Source organism: Palaemon carinicauda, chromosome 18 (genome assembly GCF_036898095.1).
Source record: "Palaemon carinicauda isolate YSFRI2023 chromosome 18, ASM3689809v2, whole genome shotgun sequence".
In the NCBI taxonomy this organism is placed as follows: Eukaryota; Metazoa; Arthropoda; class Malacostraca; order Decapoda; family Palaemonidae; genus Palaemon; species Palaemon carinicauda.
In genome coordinates this window covers 48,516,872-48,538,079 of record NC_090742.1, presented here as the reverse complement: position 1 = coordinate 48,538,079, position 21,208 = coordinate 48,516,872, and positions in this window count along the sequence as shown.

Sequence of the window (21,208 nt, the reverse complement as noted above, 5' to 3'; positions counted from 1 at the left end):
ATGAAAACTTAATCTCTGGACAGTATACCTGATCTATTGAAAGGAATAAGTATAAATCACTTAAGAGTAATAATGTGTTAGCGAGTGACTTAGTATTCATTCCATGCTTCGAAGGTAAAGATCCTTTTCTTTAACTTTTACCCTACTACACTACATCACTGCTCCCTCCATTGCTATTGTCTCAATAATTCCATAATGTAAAATTCCTATCCAGCATCTCCTGTGGTCCCTGATATGGAGCCGAAACCGAGCCTAAGAGTGGGATAGCTTTATTTCATGGTGGATTTTTTTTTTTTTTTTTGCATTTAGATTGAAGGTTTGTGAACTACATCATCAAAGTTATTAACAGGGTGCTCGCCTTGAGTGATAGTACTTCTTTTCCTCCCCTGCTGATCTTTGCTTATATGGTGTAGGGAGACTTCCCCGAACAACAAGTTCCCACTCAACAATTAAATAAAAAAAATTTCTCCATATATATATATATATATATATATATATATATATATATATATATATATATATATATATATATGGTATGAAATAGATTATGAAATGTATATCTCTTTACGTAACCCACATATTGATACGCGAGAGTAGGATTCAACGATACGTTTTTAACACATTCCTACGAAATAAGTTTATAAATTGTGGCAAACCAAGCACATATTTATAAAGCTCCTGATAATGAAACCTAATTAATGGAAAACTATGTTTAGGTAACAACCATCAACATATTCAAACAACTCAATTTATTAAATAACAAGCTGTAAAATATATTTCCTTGATTATTGAAATAGGCTTACCATTCAGTTAAACATGCATCTAACATGGATTTATCATCTTTTTCATACCAACTTATTTAAGTTTCATTTAATTAGATGCTAAACTTCTTTGTTCTTTATCAGAAGAAATCATGATAATTTACAAATCTCTATCCATTGCTTATGCGCTTGGAGTGTACTGCATCAATGGTGAAAATTTATATCACTTTGCTGCAGATGTTTCTACAAAGAATTTTTTTTTTTATGAAAAATTATTGCAACTAACAGTGACCATTTACCAGGGAAATGTCTTGTGTGGTTCTACAGTTAATCATTCATACTTATTATCAGATAAAAAGGACAGCAATTAGAAAAAAAATATACTAACTGGCAACTCCATCTGAGACTGCGACTATGGCTAATGCTTGGGGCCTGGGGTCATGGCCCCTTCCCTAGTAGGCACTGACTGGCAATGAGGATATTATGGGAAATTCCCCCACTAGTTGACCATGCCTGGTAATTCATTAGTTGGGTAAACAATGTCAAGTTTGTTTCGTTGGTCAAAACCAAAGCCAAAGGTGATGTAGAGCCCGAATGGTCGAGTTCATAAATGCTAATATCAGAATTACCAACCCACACTACTTCTTTGTTGAATTTAGGTGCATTCACGGTTGATTAGGTTTAATGTAACGAAGATTTTCCCTTTATGTTTTTATTGATGTTTGCATGGTTTTAGACATCTTCGCTAAAATAATTGATTATACAGTATATTAAATATTTGTTTCCAAATTCCTTGAAATATAGGTCTACATAGGTAATGCAGTTACTCCTATATAGAACGAAAAGTTAAAAATTATTTCCTTTTTATAGTTTGAAATAATTACTATTCTGTGAAATAGTCACTATTACCGTATTTTGTTTCTTATGATTCTTATAAATATCATAGAGAGGACATTTGTGCACCATATGTTAGTGTGGAGAATTTTTTATGTGTTTTCTGAGTGGGAACTTAGTCCGGGAAAGTCTCCTTGTAACAGTTACATAAAGTTCAACAGGGGAGGATATGAGCACTTACTCTCCGGGCACAAACACCCTGCTAATACTTTACTGTCCCAATTTACTAACCATCACTCTTAAATACAAAAGGGGGAAATTTACTGTCCAGAGGCCGGAGAACTCCACACGTATATTTAGCAATAATTTATGGCCTACTCTAGCTTTGTCAGGTCTATAGTCATCTCATTCTCAGGCTCTGTTCCGGCTCCGTCCCAGCTACCCCAATGAGATGCTGGACAGGTATTTTACGTTAATGTAATTAGACAAAATCCAAAATGGGAGCAGTGATGTAAAGTAGTTTAAAAGTTTAAAGATGAGGATCTTTACCTTCGAAGCAAATATATTAATGCAAAGTTCCTCGCTGTTACCACCTATAGACTTACTTAGGTTTTACTCTTTAAATAATCCCAGTTTAAACATTAAATAAATGAGGGAGCAAAAAATACTAAAGAGGTTTAATTAACCTAATATTGATTTACAGTGAACCCTCGCTACTTCGCGGTTCGACAATCGCGGATTCACCACTTCGCGTGGTTTTCCCATAACCCATATATATATACATATCGCGGATTTTCCGGAAAATTCGAAAATACCGCGGAATCTGAAGACAACCAAATACGATATTTTGTTACCTGTAATTCCATTAATACTGTAATTAGTAATATCTGTTCTTACTGATTGTTCATTGCATTACATATGATATATAATTCAGCACAGAAAGAAATAAAACACGAAAAGAGAATGTGATCATACGATAATTCAGTACTGTATACAGTACGTAGTAAAATTAAATCGAACATGAAACGCAAATCAGATGCAGTCATACCATATTAGAATGGTGTGTACTGTAATGGATGTGCTTCTTTTCCATGAATCTTTTGTATGTATACGTACGTAGTACTGCATCCAATAATATTCTTTGTTGCAAAAATCACATTTCGAATAAGCGTACGAGAGAGAGAGAGAGAGAGAGAGAGAGAGAGAGAGAGAGAGAGAGAGGCGTAAAATAGCGTACGTAAAGCTGTATTATTATTATTGTTATTATTATTATTATTGTTGTTGTTGTTAATAAAATTATTATTGTTATTATTATTATCATTATTATTATTATTATTACTGTACAGTATTATTATCATTATTTATTATTATTACGGTATTTACTTAATCTACGTACGTTCGGTATGCGCGGGGCATCTTCTATGAGTAGGTAACCAACGCATCATAGTACTGTAAGACGGGTTGTGATTGGTTCAAGCGCTGATAGATGACGAATCAGAACTCAAGTTTTGTTATCTAGCCTGTGATTGGTGTTTTGCCCGCATCTCCTACCCGCAGCATCTAAGTTCTCGCGGGGCTGGATCGTCCACTCTCTGTTACCGCGTATCGCTGAGTAGACGTTCTTAAGTGTGTGAATCTGTGATGTGTGCGACTTTTTTAAGTTGAACTTTTTGTTACTGTAAATCCTACTGTAATGGCTCCCAAGCGTTCTGCTTCTCTTAAGGCTGGTAGTGAGCCTAAACGCCACCAAAGGATGATGACGATAGCTGAGAAGGTTACGCTTCTTGACATGTTAAAAGATGGTAGAAGTTACGCGGCCGCTGGCCGCCATTTTGGCATCAACGAATCTACTGTTCGCTATATCAAGAAGGACGAGGCGAACAATAGAAAGACGGCTGCAATCACCTTTAGCAGATCAGCGAAGCGAGTCGTTACAACGCGTAATAAAACGATCGTACGCATGGAAGGTGCTTTAGCTGTGTGGATTGCCGACTGCCGGAAGAAGAACATAGCGTTGGATACGAACACCATCCAAACAAAGGCTTTGAGCTTATTTGAGAATTTTGCTGCAAAGGAACCTAAAGACGACGACGGCAACCATGCTGAAGATGATGATGATGCAGATGATCCTCAACCAGGGACATCCAATGATTCCTAGCCTCAGAAACGTTTTTCCGCCAGCAAAGGATGGTTCGCGAAGTTTCAGAAACGCTTCGCCCTGAAAAGCGTTTCCCTGCATGGGGAGTCTGCTTCCGCTGACACTGCCGCTGCTGAAACTTACGTGAACCAGACGTTCAAGAATATTATCGCCGAAGGTGGATACAAGCTGGAACAAGTCTTTAATATGGATGAGACTGGCTTTATAAGATATGGGTGCTTAGGTAGGAAGTTCTATTAACCATAATAATTACCTGGAAACAGAGATGTATGATCATTAGTAATTATTTCTCAGCTGATCTCATCTTCGTCGCTGTATGCTTGATGGATAATAATACGTTGGTATTAATAAAATACGTCTTTAATGTATAAAAGACTACATTATGAACTTCTCTTTGTGACAGCTGACTCTCAAGTGTATATGGAGCGTCTTACACAAATCTCACAAACCAAAATATTGCTAAACAAAAGAGCATCGCTCTGAAAAGACTTAAATCCTACTCCAGCATAAATCATAAAGAATCACATCTTATCTGAGGTAACCAACAAATGTTTGAATCCTAATACCAAAACAAATCATTACTCTTATGATCAAAGCATAACATGTCTTATTCATGCAATATGATGCAATGTTGTGCAATACCTGAAACACTTGAAATAATACAGTACATTGTTACAATAATACATAACAGTCTCCTCCCCCTTAACTTGACATTGTAAAAATATTCATAAATCTAATCTCTCAGGGGGCTTTCCTCTGTTAATCCTATTAGGAAGCACTTTAACCTCATCTTGTACTGGTACATGAATTGGTTCTGAATCTACATTGGATGTTGGACCATCTTGGTTAATACTTGACTCATTTGATCTAACAACTTCTTTAAGTTTCTCATCTCTAACATTCACATGCTCTACTGTCTTTCTGTTTAACGGCTGTAATTGATCAACATGACGTTTTACAACATTATCACCAACACGAACATCATAATGTAAATTTCCTATCTCTCTTACAATCTCTCCTGGTACCCACTTCTCTGGAGTGTTGTACGATCTTACCATGACATCAGACAATGGTAAAAAATGTCTTACATTAGGAAGCTTTGCTATTTGTTTATACCCTTTATCTTCTAAATCACTTTGCAAACTTGGATACAACAAATCTAACTTACACCTTATCCTCCTTCCCATCAACAAATTTGAGGGTGCCACGCCTGTTGTGTTGTGCGGCGTTGTTCTATAAGACAATAAAAATTTTGACACATGCAAAAATATATTACTTGAATTTGCTCTTCTACACTTCATATTGTGCTTAAATGTTTGAACAAATCTTTCAGCCTCTCCATTAGTGGATGGATGATATGTAGCTGAAAATGTATGCTTTATACCATTGACATTACAAAATTCTTTAAACTCTTGTGAGGTAAATTGTGGACCATTATCTGTAACAATTCTTTCTGGAATACCATGCGTTGAAAAAATTTGCATTAACTCTTTTATCGTGGCGTAAGACGTTGTCGTCTTCATTGGGATAATTTCTGGCCACTTACTGTAAGCATCTACTACTATCAAAAACAAATAATTCAAAAAAGGACCTGCAAAATCTATATGCACTCTTTGCCATGGATACCTGGGCAACTCCCACGGGTGCATTCTAGCAAATTGAGGATTGTTTTGTTGCATAACACAATTCATACAATTTTTTATATAACATTCCACATCTTTATCTACACCTGGCCACCATACAAAAGTTCTCGCAATTGACTTTGATCTTACAATACCTTGGTGATCAGCATGTATTTCAGACAAAACCTTATTTCTCAGTGAATTAGGAATAACTACCCTGGAACCTCTCATCACTATTCCTTGTGTCACACTCAGTTCATACCATATATCCTTATACGGTTTACAATTTTCCTCTTTTCCACATAAGTCCCTACCTGTCATTAAACTCTCCAAAACCTTACTAAGTACTGGGTCTTGCTTGGTACTGTGTGCTACATCTTTTGCAGTTATTGGTACATTATAAACTGAAATTAACAGAACACTGTCATCATACTCTTCTGGAGCTTTGTCTACGGGTAATCTGGATAAAGCATCTGCATTACCCATATTTGATGTTGGACGGTATTCTATATCATAGTGGTACGCTGCTAACGTAACTGCCCAACGTTGTAGTCTTGCAGCTACCAACGTAGGTAAACTTGCTTTTGGACCCAATATTGCTAATAAAGGTTTATGATCTGTAACAAGTGTGAACTTTTTCCTACCATAAAGATACATATGGAATTTTTTAACTCCATAAACTAATGCTAAACCTTCCTTTTCTATTTGAGAGTAATTCCTTTCTGCCTTGTTCAATACTCTAGAAGTGAATGCAATTGGTTTTTCTGTTCCATCTGGCATTACATGAGATAATACTGCACCTAAACCTATGTTTGATGCATCACAAACTAATTTAACTGGTAAATCCATTCGATAATGTACTAAGAATGTAGGTGATGTTATTTCCTGCTTGATTCTTTCAAAAGATTCCTGACACTCTTTTGTCCACTTCCATTCTACACCCTTATTCAACAGATTATACAATGGATGTGCAATTGTAGACAAATTCTGAATGAAATTCCCATAAAATGTTACTAAACCTAGAAATGATTGTAATTCCTTAACATTTTCTGGCACTTTTGTTGATTGTACAGCTTTAATCTTCTCTTTAGTTTTGTGAATACCCTTGCCATTTATTACAAAACCTAAGTATTCCACTGAATCAACTTCTAAAATACATTTGTTCTTATTTACTCTAATATTATGTTCCTTCAACTTCTTCAGAACTGTTCGCAATCTCTCTCTATGTTCTCTTGTGTCTTTACCCGCAATTAAAATATCATCTATAAAAATGAATACTCCTTGCATTCCTGAAAAAATCTTATCCATAGTTTGTTGCCATATAGCTGGACTACTTGCAACTCCATAAGGTAATCTCTTTGGCCTAAACAAACCTAAGGATGTATTTACTGTACATAATTCTTGTGAAGTTTCATCCATGGGAAGCTGTTGAAATGCTTGTCTTAAATCTAATTTAGAAAAAACACTGCATCCTGACATAGTTGCAAACATGTCTTTCGGATTTGGTAAGGGATGTTGAGCTACTTGCAGTTGTGGATTTAACGTTACTTTGTAATCTCCACACAACCTAACCTGTCCACTTTCCTTCACAATAGGAACTAATGGTGTAGCCCAATCTGAATATGTGACCTTTTCCCAAGAACCTTCACTTTCTAATCTCTTGATTTCTGTTTCAACTGCACTTTTCAATGCATATGGTACTGGTCTTGGAGCAAAAAATCTAGGAGAACTGTCAGGTTTCAAAACTAAAATTGCCTTTGCGTTCTTTACTGTACCTATTTTATCTTCAAATACGTCTTGAAACTCTGATAGGATATCATCCATAGACATTTCATTTTTGTTTTCATCTTGTCTACCTGCAACCTTCAAAATACTAGGCCAATCTAACTTCAAATACTGTAGCCAATCTAAACCTAGCAAAGTTTGTCCATTACCTTTTACTACTGTTAATGGCATTCTCTCTAATTTCTGTTCTTTGTACTGTACTTCTACGTTTGAAACACCTATTACCTGAATATCAAAACCATTATAACTTTTCAAAACTCTATTTGTACCTTCTAATAACAAATTAGGAATGCCTTTAGCCATTTTCTCAGACATAATTGATACATCGGCTGCTGTGTCAACTTGCATCAAAATTGGTTTACCATTTATGATTACTTCTACCATGATATGTTTCTTTGCACCTTTATTGACTGAATTTATGTGAAACGCAAAATCAGTTTCTGAACTAACCTGATTATCATGAACATTTTCCTCATTATTCTCTTGACCCATAGTATCAACTGTAGCATTTATTTTCTTTGCGTACTGTTTAGGAAATCTACAAGCAGTTGCAAAATGACCTAGCTTTCTGCAATTCTGGCATGTCTGTCCAGTAGCAGGGCATTTCCTTGCTTCGTATGCAAGATGATCAGTTTTACCACACCTAAAACACTTGGGTTTTTCCTGTTGTTTCTGTGTATAAGCCTGATTCTGATATTTATGAACATTAGTGTTAGGCACTTTTCTATGACTAGGCTTTGACATATTCCTTCTCTGATTCTCATTGGTTTTCCACTTAGAACCTACTGTATTAATTTTAGAATTTTCCATTCTATTGCTTGTAGAACTACCTATTATGTTACTTTGCCTATTTGATGTTTCTAAAGCTCTGCCTGTTATCAATACCTTTTCTAATGTTAAATCTTTATCTTGCAATAATTTCTTTCTTAGCTCTTCTGATGTGCAATGTGCAATTACTTGATCTATGATAACATTCTCTAACTCTAGAAATTCACATGAAACAGCTAAATTCTTTAGTCTAGTCACAAATGCATCTAAACTTTCATTTTCTTTCTGATAAGCTTGCGCTGAAAACTGGTATCTTTCAAAAAATTTATTGACTTGAGGAGCAAAATATGTGGTAAGAGCCTTAATTGCAGCTTCACTTGTGTCATCTGTAGGCTGCAAAGTCTTAAACACTTCCCGAACTTCCCTACCTGCTGTATGAAGTAATAATGCCTTCTTTTGTGCATCCTTCATGTTCCCTAATGCTTCTAAATAAATCTTAAATTCCTCACACCACTGTTGCCATCGTGTTGCAACAGAATTAGGCTCAGCAGTGACGCTGAAACATGGTGGCGGTTCTATATTAAAAGGCATTTTGTTTGCTTACCTTGTGGTAGGTTAAGTTGCAGTCACAAGTATACTTCCTACCTACCCAACTTAAAATTTCACCCTTTTGTGTATTTGATGAAATTCCTAATCTGCTGCTGGTAAAATCTTCATTGGGCGATTTTACTCTTGATTTCCAATGTAAGAACGGAACTTCTCTTGTGCTGGCCGTCTTTGTACAAAGGCTCCAATGCTTCTCCCTGCTTGCTTCTCCCTGCTTGCTTCTCCCTGCTTGTCCGTCGTCCTCACTTCTTCGGTCGCCAAATATAAGATATGGGTGCTTAGGTAGGAAGTTCTATTAACCATAATAATTACCTGGAAACAGAGATGTATGATCATTAGTAATTATTTCTCAGCTGATCTCATCTTCGTCGCCAAATATAAGATATGGGTGCTTAGGTAGGAAGTTCTATTAACCATAATAATTACCTGGAAACAGAGATGTATGATCATTAGTAATTATTTCTCAGCTGATCTCATCTTCGTCGCTGTATGCTTGATGGATAATAATACGTTGGTATTAATAAAATACGTCTTTAATGTATAAAAGACTACATTATGAACTTCTCTTTGTGACAGCTGACTCTCAAGTGTATATGGAGCGTCTTACACAAATCTCACAAACCAAAACATTGCTAAACAAAAGAGCATCGCTCTGAAAAGACTTAAATCCTACTCCAGCATAAATCATAAAGAATCACATCTTATCTGAGGTAACCAACAAATGTTTGAATCCTAATACCAAAACAAATCATTACTCTTATGATCAAAGCATAACATGTCTTATTCATGCAATATGATGCAATGTTGTGCAATACCTGAAACACTTGAAATAATACAGTACATTGTTACAATAATACATAACAGGCTTGTTTTGGAAGAGAATGCCGTCGCGAACTTTCCTGTTCAAAGAGGAAGCCAAAGCCTCTGGCTTTAAAGCATTCAAGGATCGCGTTACCCTCGTGATGTGTGGCAATGCTGCTGAATTCTTGTTAAAGCCGGGGCTTATTTATAAGTCGAAAAATCCTCGCGCTTTGAAAAATAAAAATAAGAATCTCCTTCCCGTGTACTGGATGCATAATCAAAAAGCATGAATTACGAAGATGCTGACCTCCAACTGGTTCCATCAGTGTTTTATCCCGCAAGTCAGCAAATATCTCTTAGAGAAGGGCTTGCCATTCAAGATCGTTCTCCTTATGGATAACGCTGGTGGACACGCAACTGACCTGTCGCATGAGGGCATTCAGGTTGAGTTCCTGCCACCCAACACCACGTCATTAATTCAACCGATGGACCAGGGGGTTATCAGGGCGTTCAAGGCCCTCTACACGAAGAACACCTTGGCGGACCTCGTTGCGTGTGTGGATGCTGCCCAAGATGACGAGGATGAAGATTTTAACTTGAAGGCGTACTGGCGGCAGTACACCATAGCCACGTGCCTGCAGAATATTCAGAAGGCACTTCAAGAGATGAAACCTGCAACCGTGAATGCGAGCTGGAAGAAGTTGTGGCCCGATATTGTTTACGACGACAAGGGATTTACTCCGTCGGAAATCCAACACTCTGCAATACGCAAATCTGTGCAGTTGGCTGCCATAATAGGAGGTGACGGGTTTGGCGACATGACGACTGAAGACGTCGACGAGTTGTTGGACTGCCATTCCCAGCCCCTAACTGACGCAGACCTCGAAGACCTGACGAAATCGGCAAGTGAAGAAGAGAGTGATACCCAGGAAGAGACCCAAGAAAATGTCGAAGAAACGGGCTTAACATTAGAACGGCTTGCCAAGGCCTGCAGCCATGCGAAGGAGTTGAAAGAAATGTTGCAAGAGTGGGACGAGGATATGGTTCACTCGATGCAATTCTGCAACAAGATCGATGAAGACATGACTCCCTACAAAATGCTCTTGGATCGAAAAAAGAAGCAGCGGCAACAACTTCCGATCACAATGTTCTTCCAGCCTCGCAAAAAAAGAGCCAGTTCCTCCTGCTAGTACGCCTTCGGAAGAAATTGAAGAAGTTTCCCAGGAAGAAGTTGAAGAGGTGTCCCAGGAAAAGACACCTCCGTCTGAAGAGACGTAAAATACTACCTGGCTGCACAGCAGAACACATCATCAGCTTCATCATCATCATTTCTACTGTGCAGCAAATTCATCGCCATCACCATTTAAGTTTTTCTTCAACTTCTTTCGTGGTGAGTACAGTAACAATCTTTATTTTTTACTTTAATATTCTTACGGTACATTCTAAAACTGTATTTGTGCCTGTTTTATAGTTTAGTACTGTACGTACTGTATGCATTAAGTTAAAGGGAAGGTTTTAAAAGTCTACATGTTGTAACCTATCATATTTTTTTGTTTAAAATTTACATTTACGTACGTAAAACAATCTCTCTCTCTCTCTCTCTCTCTCTCTCTCTCTCTCTCTCTCTCTCTCTCTCTCTCTCTCTCTCTCTCTCGTAAATTGTTTTCCTGCTTTGCTACGTACAATACTGTATAAATTATATTTGTAAGGTAACATATTTTGTAAATGCTTTTACTGTAAATACTGTATGTACTGTATCATTATTTATCACTATCATCATGCGCGTTAAATGCCTTGTTTGTTCTGAGCATGGTTGTTTACTGAGCGTACACGCTGTCGTTTCAGGCGGCGTCATAAAGAAAAACATTTCATTTGGAAGTCCTAAGAAAAATACGTAAACTAAAACATTGGTAATAAAAAAATCAACATACAGTACTGTATAATCAATATAATCGATGCAAAAACTAACCTATACATATATGTGTACTGTACACTAAATGAGTTTGTTTCTTCATTATGATCAGAGATGAACGTAAACAAAACATTGGTTGCCATTTTTTATCGTTCTTTTTAGGTGTTTAGGAAACTCATGATATAAAATCGCCTTTAATATTTGTGCCTGTTTTAGTTTAGGGTGCTGTAGTACATGCATTAAGTGTTCTGTACATTAAAGGGTGGTTTGTTAACAGTACTACGTACAAGGGAAGGTTTTAAAAGTCAGAATATACATGTTAAATAAATAGGTAAATATGATGTCACTACTTCGCGGATTTTCACCTATCGCGCCTGCGTCTGGAACCTATCTACCGCGATAAACGAGGGTTCACTGTATTCACAAATTTACATCAAAGAAACGGACATCTTAACAAAGACAAAATGGAATCATAAAAAGGCAATTCAAAATGATGAAAATTAGTTAGTTAGACACGTGGTCTGCAATAATAAAAAATCGAAATGGGGTCGGACACGTGGCCCTTGTGACCCAGAGACTGTGTTAGTCTCCAAGCAAGAAATAATAATGGAAAAATATTTACACACAATCCCACCGCACACAGTCTGAATAGTGTAAAAGCCAGGTTCCCTATCAAGTTAAAATTAGTCTAAGCTAAAAAGTGGGGGACAACTAAATGGCCATTGATGTAGTACCTGCACTCCTTTGAAGATTAGTCCTATGCCCGTGATAGCTGTTGACCTGGTTGTCGCACTAATTGGCACGTTGCACTCTTGCCTGGCTCACCCCAAGAATCCTCGTTTGTGGTAATTAAGGTTCCCAGGTTCCACTCCTTCACTGTCTCCAGCCGGCAGCCACAGGACTCCTTGGTGAGTCACGTTTGGAAGAGGGGGATGGGGGTGAGCCAGAGGTGCACGGATTCAACTGACCGGGCCGGTCAGTTGGTCACGACAGCTTCTTGATGAATGCGCTCGACACTGAGGTCGAGGAGATCACCTGGCTTCACCTTGCCAAAAAAGTGACGGTCATGATGCGCACGGTAATCCATTGGGGGTGCCATATCGGGACTTTAGGACAGGGCAATGTATTGTTGCAAGGAGTGCAGAGGAGGCAGGATTTTGTACTAAATACTTAGAGAAATCTTGCTGCTCTAAGGGAGTTTATATATACAATAATCCTACCTATTCTGGCTTGCTAAAAATAATATTTTAAATGATTAATTAGCAATGGGCTGGTGCGATGGGCATACATCTTAAAATTAACAAACCTTAATTAGTATTGAGAAATATAGGATGCATTAATTCAGCAGTATTGAAATTTATATTTAAAATTCAGTTTATGAATTTAATCTCGACCCACGTAGTTTAAGGAAAGAACCAACATACGCCGGGGTTACCACTAAGGCCATCTGTTGTGCGTATCTACGCTGTGACGTCACGAGCATGGCGTGCGCCACTGTCAACAAGTTTAAGCTTAGATTAGTCCTCCCTATGTTCGTTAAAGAAAACTTGATGTAGGAGAGAATGTTTAAGGGGTAGCTATAGTATTAGTAGAAGAGAGCTAAAAATACGATTAAAAGAAGAAGAGTGAAGAAAATTCTTACACCCTGGGGATAAAGGGGAGAAAAAAGGGAGAGGGGTTAGTTCCGGCAAATGTGATTCAACTACTTGTTAGTATGAGCGAGATAAGGTTACTGGCTGAATGATGAGTGAAGTTGTTCTTCACATCAACGTCCGTTTAAAGTTAACAAAACGCTGTTAACGTTAATTGAAATCAATCGAGTCAAAAGTTATGCTTTCACGTGAATTTGGGGAATATTGAACCACGCAGGCAATGCTTCACGGAAGCGTTAAGTTAAGTATATGATCATTTTTAACTTTAAACGTATGATGAAATAATAACAGAACGATTAAAAGGACTCAATTCTTCCCACCCTAGGGGTACGGATAGAGCAAACAAAACGTAAGCCAATAACGGTCAAATTCAGCAACAAGTCCAGCCAATGATTAATTAAAAATTATGGGGGTGAATCCCAATCCAAGTCTGACACCCAACGTTTTACATAAAATATTTCTACAAATAAAATTACTGGCGTACTGAAAACTTTGTATTCATCGCCTGACAAAAGGAGAAAAGTTACTTCCTTCTCGGCGTTTAAAGGTGAAAAGTTGTTTGGCACTAGCCTGAATGGTAAAATGGGACAAACTAGGTCCATGGGGACATCGTATTTCTGACAGCTAATGTCTTGGATGTCATCTTCAATGGAAATGTTTGCAAGGTGAACATTAGAAACAAAACTTATATTCAGCACGAGCTGAAGGATGTCAGGGGGATTGCAGTAACATGACAAATTGTCAAGGCAAAAATTAAATTTACGTTTTAAAGTTAAAGCATGGGATTGACCGAAAAAATGCTGCTGAATGACTTAGCAAAAATAATAAAGGCTTACAGTTGCGCCATATAGGCCTAAAACTGAATAAAAATCATGAATGATGTTCAATGTACCGTTATCCTCAAGCAAGGTGAATCGTAAACAGGCTCTAAGCTCCGGTGCTAGGTCTACATGTGTGACCTTCGCTAAATCCGCCGTCAGCGCAAAAGGTTCCTTTCTGACAACTAAAGTCTTAACCTTACGATCACGTGGCTCGTTCTGAGAGCGGGTTTCAGATTTTGACGTGGATATTTTAGCGTCAACACGGGTTGGAGCGGATGTTACGGGCTTAAGAACTGGACAGTCAGGCAACGTGAACACTGGTCCGTGGGATGGTACAGATTTAATGAATGACTCTACCGGTACAAGCCTCTGCTGGCTATCATGACACGGTTAAGTGGTGTGGTATTTGAGCTACTACGAGGGGGGTCCATGTTAAGACGATGAATGGTATTTCCTCCGGGACGGACTGTCACCGGCGGCAAAGACAAAGGGGGTTGAGGGCGATCAAACGCTGGCGGCTTAAGGTTTGGAGATGAGGACGGAGCAGGTGGGACTGACACAAAATTACTAATTGTATGCCGTGTTGGCAACATAGTATTGAAATATGATGATTTTACAGGTTGGGGAACTGAGACAAAATTATGAACATTGTGCTTGACTGCTAAGGCATTAAAAGGACCAACTAGGGGATCGTTAATGACATTTACAACGGGAGGTGTCACTGAAGGTGTCGTCATCGTTGAAGAATTAGACTGATAAGGTTTAATTATTAAATTAGGATGAGCCATGAGCCTATTAAAGGTAATCTCAACTTTACTCGAGTAGGCAGCAAGCACGGGATAATTTGATTTGACAATGGGATGGTCGTAATCAGGGCCGGATTAAGAAGTCTCCGGGCCCTAGGCTATTCAGGTTGGCGGGGCCCCTTTGAGTTACGGGTAAGCGAAGCATCCTCTTCCAGCTTGGGGGGGGGGGGGGGTGTTGTCGGTGTGAACCCGTATAAGGTCTAATTAAATACATTCTGACTATTTAGATTAAATTTAATAGGGAAAGTACATCAAGGCAACCAAAACCATTTACCAACAACCATTATAACTATCTTGCTAAATCATGCATTTTAAAGAGAATAAGCTCACGACAGCATAGTATTACTAGATTAGGCTATCAAAGAAGTGACCTCATGTACCTACTATATTCAGCATAATCACTACAGCAGTATCATTCCCTTTATATATCACTGACCATTATTGTTATCATTGCATCATGCATAAGACTATTAAATCATATAAACTCAAGAAAGTAAAGAATTGTTAGATAAAGTAATGACTTATAACCCTACACCTATTACATTCAACACAGCCACTGTTATCATTCCTTTTATATCACATTTTGCCATTAAGCCTACAATAATCAATAAATCATTCATATCAAAAATAGAAACTCAAAGTACAGTATTTCTAGATAATTAAATCTTTGCCATCTTATACCCATCTCCCTTAACATAATAATTCCATTTTCCTTATTATTTACCATATGCTTATCTAATTATATGTTTAAAGAAGAGAAACAGAATCCTAGGTTACTAAAGCAATAGCATCATACACACCTTTGGTATTTAACATAACCTCTACAGTCCCTTTTTGTGATTATCATCAAATCATGCATGTACATATATCAACTTCACAGGCCCTTCATAAATAAACTAGGTTACTAAAGCATCATACACACCTTTGGTATTCAACATAACCACTACATTCCCTTTTTGTGATTATAATTAAATCATGCATGTACATATATCAACTTCACAGGCACTTCTTAATTAATTTTTTTTTTTTTTCATATTGGCAAAATCATCAATTATACTCTGGAAATCAATATTTCTTGTTAGATCATTTTCATCATCAATTATTATTATTTTTTTTTATTATTATTAATTATTTATTTTTCCAACATCAGGTTCACGAGATGCCATAATGAAGATTACCTATGTCTGTAATCATGCAAATACAAATTTTTCATTATCAGTTATTATTAATTTTTTAATTATTTTTTTTCTTCTGACCCTTTTAGCCCCCTTTCCTCTGGCTGCGCCTCTAAAAATTCAAAACGTTACCAGAAAGGAGTCATATACAGAACTTTTAGTGATTTGGGCTACAAATATTTTACTAATTCATCCTCCTTGATCTCCAATTTACTTAAACAGAAATCATACTGAAATTGCACGGGAAAGCCAGATTTTCTCCAAATCCAATGCTTTTCTGGACGTCATTTGCTCCCTAGATAAATTTTCAACACCCTGAAATAGAAAAATCAGTACCTAAATAGCTGTGTAAACAGTGGTAGCACTAATAGTAAAATAGCAAATCCTTAGCATTTTGCAACATTTTTGCACTTTGACCTCAATAACTTCTAGAGTAATAGATATCTGTTATTGAAATGATAAAGACTTAAAGACAGGACAAAGTGCTTTTAAAACCTACAAACGGAAGTCAGTTTGCGTTTTTAAGTTTTCTTATAGTATTTTTTCCCAAAAATGCGTCTTTACTGGTCAAGTAACCCTATCAGGTACCTCCCCTAACATTTAGAGGCGAAAACAAACATTTATCCATACACATCAATGTCTATCAACAACACTTCAGTTAATTTGTCACAGTACAAGTCTAGATAACATGTAATTACTACAGAAAATTGAAGAGGAATCTCCCATACTCACCCATTAGCGGAAAACACAACCGTTCTGATGTAAACAGAGGCGTGTTGAGTGTTGCCATCTATGGTTGGGTTTATTTATTTTTATTTTATTTTATTTCATTATTTATTTTTGTTATGATTAATTTTCAAAAATCAATTTTACTCTCCAAACACTGCACAGTCTTGGATGAGCCCCTGAACCCCTTGGATCGCGGGGCCCCCAAATGCGCGGAGTCCTAGGCAAATGCCTAGTTTGCCTATGCGGTAATTCGGCCCTGGTCGTAATGACGTCTCCAAAAATTCTTATAATTGCAAAGCTCGTCTCTTACTTTACCAATAAGTGTTTTAAAATGACTTACCGCTTCTGGACCCATGCTGGGAAAATCTACAGAGGTGAGAGCATGAAGTGCTAGATCTGCGTCCTCACAAACAAAGGTGAATGTTAATTCCTGTTCCTTAAGCCTAGCGTTAATCTCCTCGGGGCTAAGCGTTTCCGCCTTAGGCGGTGAAAGGTTGTTTACGTTAAAAATGAAGTCCGCCATCTTGGAATGACCACGTTTGATGAACGGATTCGTAAAACAAAACAAGGGGTAACTGAATTTTCAAAAGAAATGTAAAAATGAAACTTTACACATTTACTATCGTGACAATTGAATATTTAAATTTACTCATAATGGGAGGAAAAAGTTAAATGGACAAAAAACATATAAATCATGAAATTATTCTAAAATTCAAAGTGACCGGGTCCAACAAAGCAGACGATGCCTAGGTCTCGTGACGTTAAAGACTTTGCTAAAATGAATTATATACGCACCTGGCGATAAATGATTGAATCAAGTTACTTGAAAGTAAAACATTAGAAAGCACACGGGCTTATGAATGCAAAGTATTAAGTTAAAAGTTAAAATAACAGGTCGAGGCTGACACTGTTGTGACGATTTCACAATTACGGGCGCACTAAGGCAGCCACTGAACTACTCAAAATGTAGATAGGCGCACGAGGCAACGGCTTAGCTTTTAAAGTGCACTCTCGTGAAGGCTAAACAAAAATGAGATTTCCCTCACGTGGAGGTAAAACAAAAATATCGTCGCTAAAGGACACAAATAATATCTCCTCGCTAAAGGAAATTAAATAAACTACACGCAGTAATTTACTTACGGTAGCAAACAATTACGCACCCTTAGTTTGGGTTGTAAACAAGATCCACCATCTCGGAACAAACACGTAGAATGAAACGGACTTGGTGTTAAGTTTCTACGTTACTCGTAAGAAGACTTAAAATTATGTGGCGCCAATTCGCTCTGTAGGACAAGGACATGTGCTAGGTATACGGGAAACATTAGTTATAAAAGTTAATGTTGGTTAGGGAAGGTAAACGACACAAAGGAAGGTAGACCAAGGTACAAAATGTTACAAATTAGATGGTTAGCTAGCAAAATTAGTTGACAGAACGAGTACACCGGCGCTCTAGCTGAGCAGTAAACACGGGCGTCTGAACAACAAAAACCTTAGTTCAAGTAGCTTAGAACTTTCTGGTATAAGTGGATTCCGCCACAACACGTGGGTGAACGAATCCGAGACAAAGCGAAGTTCCTACGACAAATTCTAGTCTTTCTGTAGAGAACATTCAAGCAACAAATTAACCTGGTTACGTAGCTCTTTCCTTAAACACATGGTCCATACAAAAAGTTCATGATGATTACAAATTTCTCTTCCCAATTAAAGTCTGGGCATTACACATTCGACAAACTGGCTGTGTGCATGTGGGTAAGTGATATAGCGAGTTACTATATGCTTAATCAAGCTGATTAATTACGTTAATGCTTCACAAGTCAAAGGTAAAAGATCCGGTTCGAAGGACCACTCGTGTGTGGAGAATTTTTTATGTGTTTTCTGAGTGGGAACTTAGTCCGGGAAAGTCTCCTTATAACAGTTACATAAAGTTCAACAGGGGAGGATATGAGCACTTACTCTCCGGGCACAAACACCCTGCTAATACTTTACTGTCCCAATTTACTAACCATCACTCTTAAATACAAAAGGGGGAAATTTACTGTCCAGAGGCTGGAGAACTCCACACGTATATTTAGCAATAATTTATGGCCTACTCTAGCTTTGTCAGGTCTATAGTCATCTCATTCTCAGGCTCTGTTCCGGCTCCATCCCAGCTACCCTAATGAGATGCTGGACAGGTATTTTACGTTAATGTAATTAGACAAAATCCAAAATGGGAGCAGTGATGTAAAGTAGTTTGAAAGTTTAAAGATAAGGATCTTTACCTTCGAAGCAAATATATCAAAGCAAAGTTCCTCGCTGTTACCACCTATAGACTTACTTAGGTTTTACTCTTTAAATAATCCTAGTTTAAACATTAAATAAATGAGGGAGCAAAAAATACTAAAGAGGTTTAATTAACCTAATATTGATTTATTCACAAATTTACATCAAAGAAACGGACATCTTAACAAAGACAAAATGGAATCATAAAAAGGCAATTCAAAATGATGAAAATTAGTTAGTTAGACACGTGGTCTACAATAATAAAAAATCAAAATGGGGTCGGACACGTGGCCCATGTGACCCAGAGACTGTGTTAGTCTCCAAGCAAGAAATAATAATGGAAAAATATTTACACACAATCCCACCGCACACAGTCTGAATAGTGTAAAAGCCAGGTTCCCTATCAAGTTAAAATTAGTCTAAGCTAAAAAATGGGGGATAACTAAATGGCCATTGATGTAGTACCTGCACTCCTTTGAAGATTAGTCCTATGCCCGTGATAGCTGTTGACCTGGTTGTCGCACTAATTGGCACGTTGCACTCTTGCCTGGCTCACCCCAAGAATCCTCGTTTGTGGTAATTAAGGTTCCCAGGTTCCACTCCTTCACAGTCTCCAGCCGGCAGCCACAGGACTCCTTGGTGAGTCACGTTTGGAAGAGGGGGATGGGGGTGAGCCAGAGGTGCACGGATTCAACTGACCGGGCCGGTCAGTTGGTCACGACAGCTTCTTGATGAATGCGCTCGACACTGAGGTCGAGGAGATCACCTGGCTTAACCTTGCCAAACAAGTGACGGTCATGATGCGCACAGTAATCCATTGGGGGTGCCATATCGGGACTTTAGGACAGGGCAATGTATTGTTGCAAGGAGTGCAGAGGAGGCAGGATTTTGTACTAAATACTTAGAGAAATCTTGCTGCTCTAAGGGAGTTTATATATACAATAATTCTACCTATTCTGGCTTGCTAAAAATAATATTTTAAATGATTAATTAGCAATGGACTGGTGCGATGGGCATACATCTTAAAATTAACAAACCTTAATTGGTATTGAGAAATATAAGATGCATTAATTCAGCAGTATTGAAATTTATATTTAAAATTCAGTTTATGAATTTAATCTCGACCCACGTAGTTTAAGGAAAGAACCAACTTACGCCGGGGTTACCACTAAGGCCATCTGTTGTGCGTATCTACGCTGTGACGTCACGAGCATGGCGTGCGCCACTGTCAACAAGTTTAAGCTTAGATTAGTCCTCCCTATATTCGTTAAAGAAAACTTGATGTAGGAGAGAATGTTTAAGGGGTAGCTATAGTATTAGTAGAAGAGAGCTAAAAATACGATTAAAAGAAGAAGAATGAAACCATCTTCACAGTTAGCTTTATTTTGCTTGATAGAGCTTTCAATGTAAAAAAAAAAAAAAAAAAAAAAAAAAAAAAAAAAAAAAAAAAAAAAAAAAAAAAAAAAAAAAAAGTTTTTGAGATGCGCATTGTAGTTGCCAGCTAATGAATTTTGAACAAATCCTCTCAAATTTATTGCATCAGTTTAGACACCGACTGTACCGACGTATCTACGTGTTTACTGAATCTTCTGCAGTTTTGTCAAAGAAATTATTCAAACATTCAGAGACCTAGTTCCACCAAACCCAGGATTGATCGCCTCTTTTTATTAGTTTTTTGTTCTTGATTTATTGTAGTCTATTAGGTTTCATTGTATATTATTACATCTCAATGTATCCTAGTATTCCAACTACTTTTTCTTATAGGAAAAATTACGCTCCCTTCGAAAATAACACTCGTTCCCGTCGCAAATGAATAGTTACAGAAATATATATACATCTATATCCGCCGATAATGGGGGACCCCCAGTGGGAACTCGGGGTTTTGGGTGGGGAAAACATACTGGGGAATCGATATATAACCGTAATTCAGTCCTTTTCTTCTCTATACATTTCTTTCTGGTATTTATTATAACCGTAGGAAAAGACAAATCAGTATACCTGGATATATTTGGGAGGAGCCATTTCAAAGGTTATTTCTTGTAGTAATACAGTAACCAGTGCTGCCAACGCCTGATGTAGATTAAATGTTAGCATTCCATACCTGATGTAGATCAAATGTTAGCGTTTCATGCTAACATTAGCATCCATTTGTTCGTTTGTTCGTTCGCCACACCTTCCGTCCTTCGTTTCTCTCCATTATTACTCTTTTTATTACCGTATTATTTTCTCATTTTATATTCCCATTCAATATAATTTATCATACATTCCATTTTACCTTCCTATATTGGGTTTATTTGTTTTGTTATTTCCTTTCCCATTTGTACATACGTTCGTTTCATCAGTTTCCGATCTGCGCATATATCCCCCCGCCCCCTGCGCAGGAGTTTCCACTCCCCCTTTTACTCTTTTTATTAGTGTTATTTTCTCATTTTTTATTCCCATTCAATATTATTTATCATTCATTCCATTTTACCTTCCTATATTGGTTTTATTTGTTGGGTTATTTCTTTATCCCT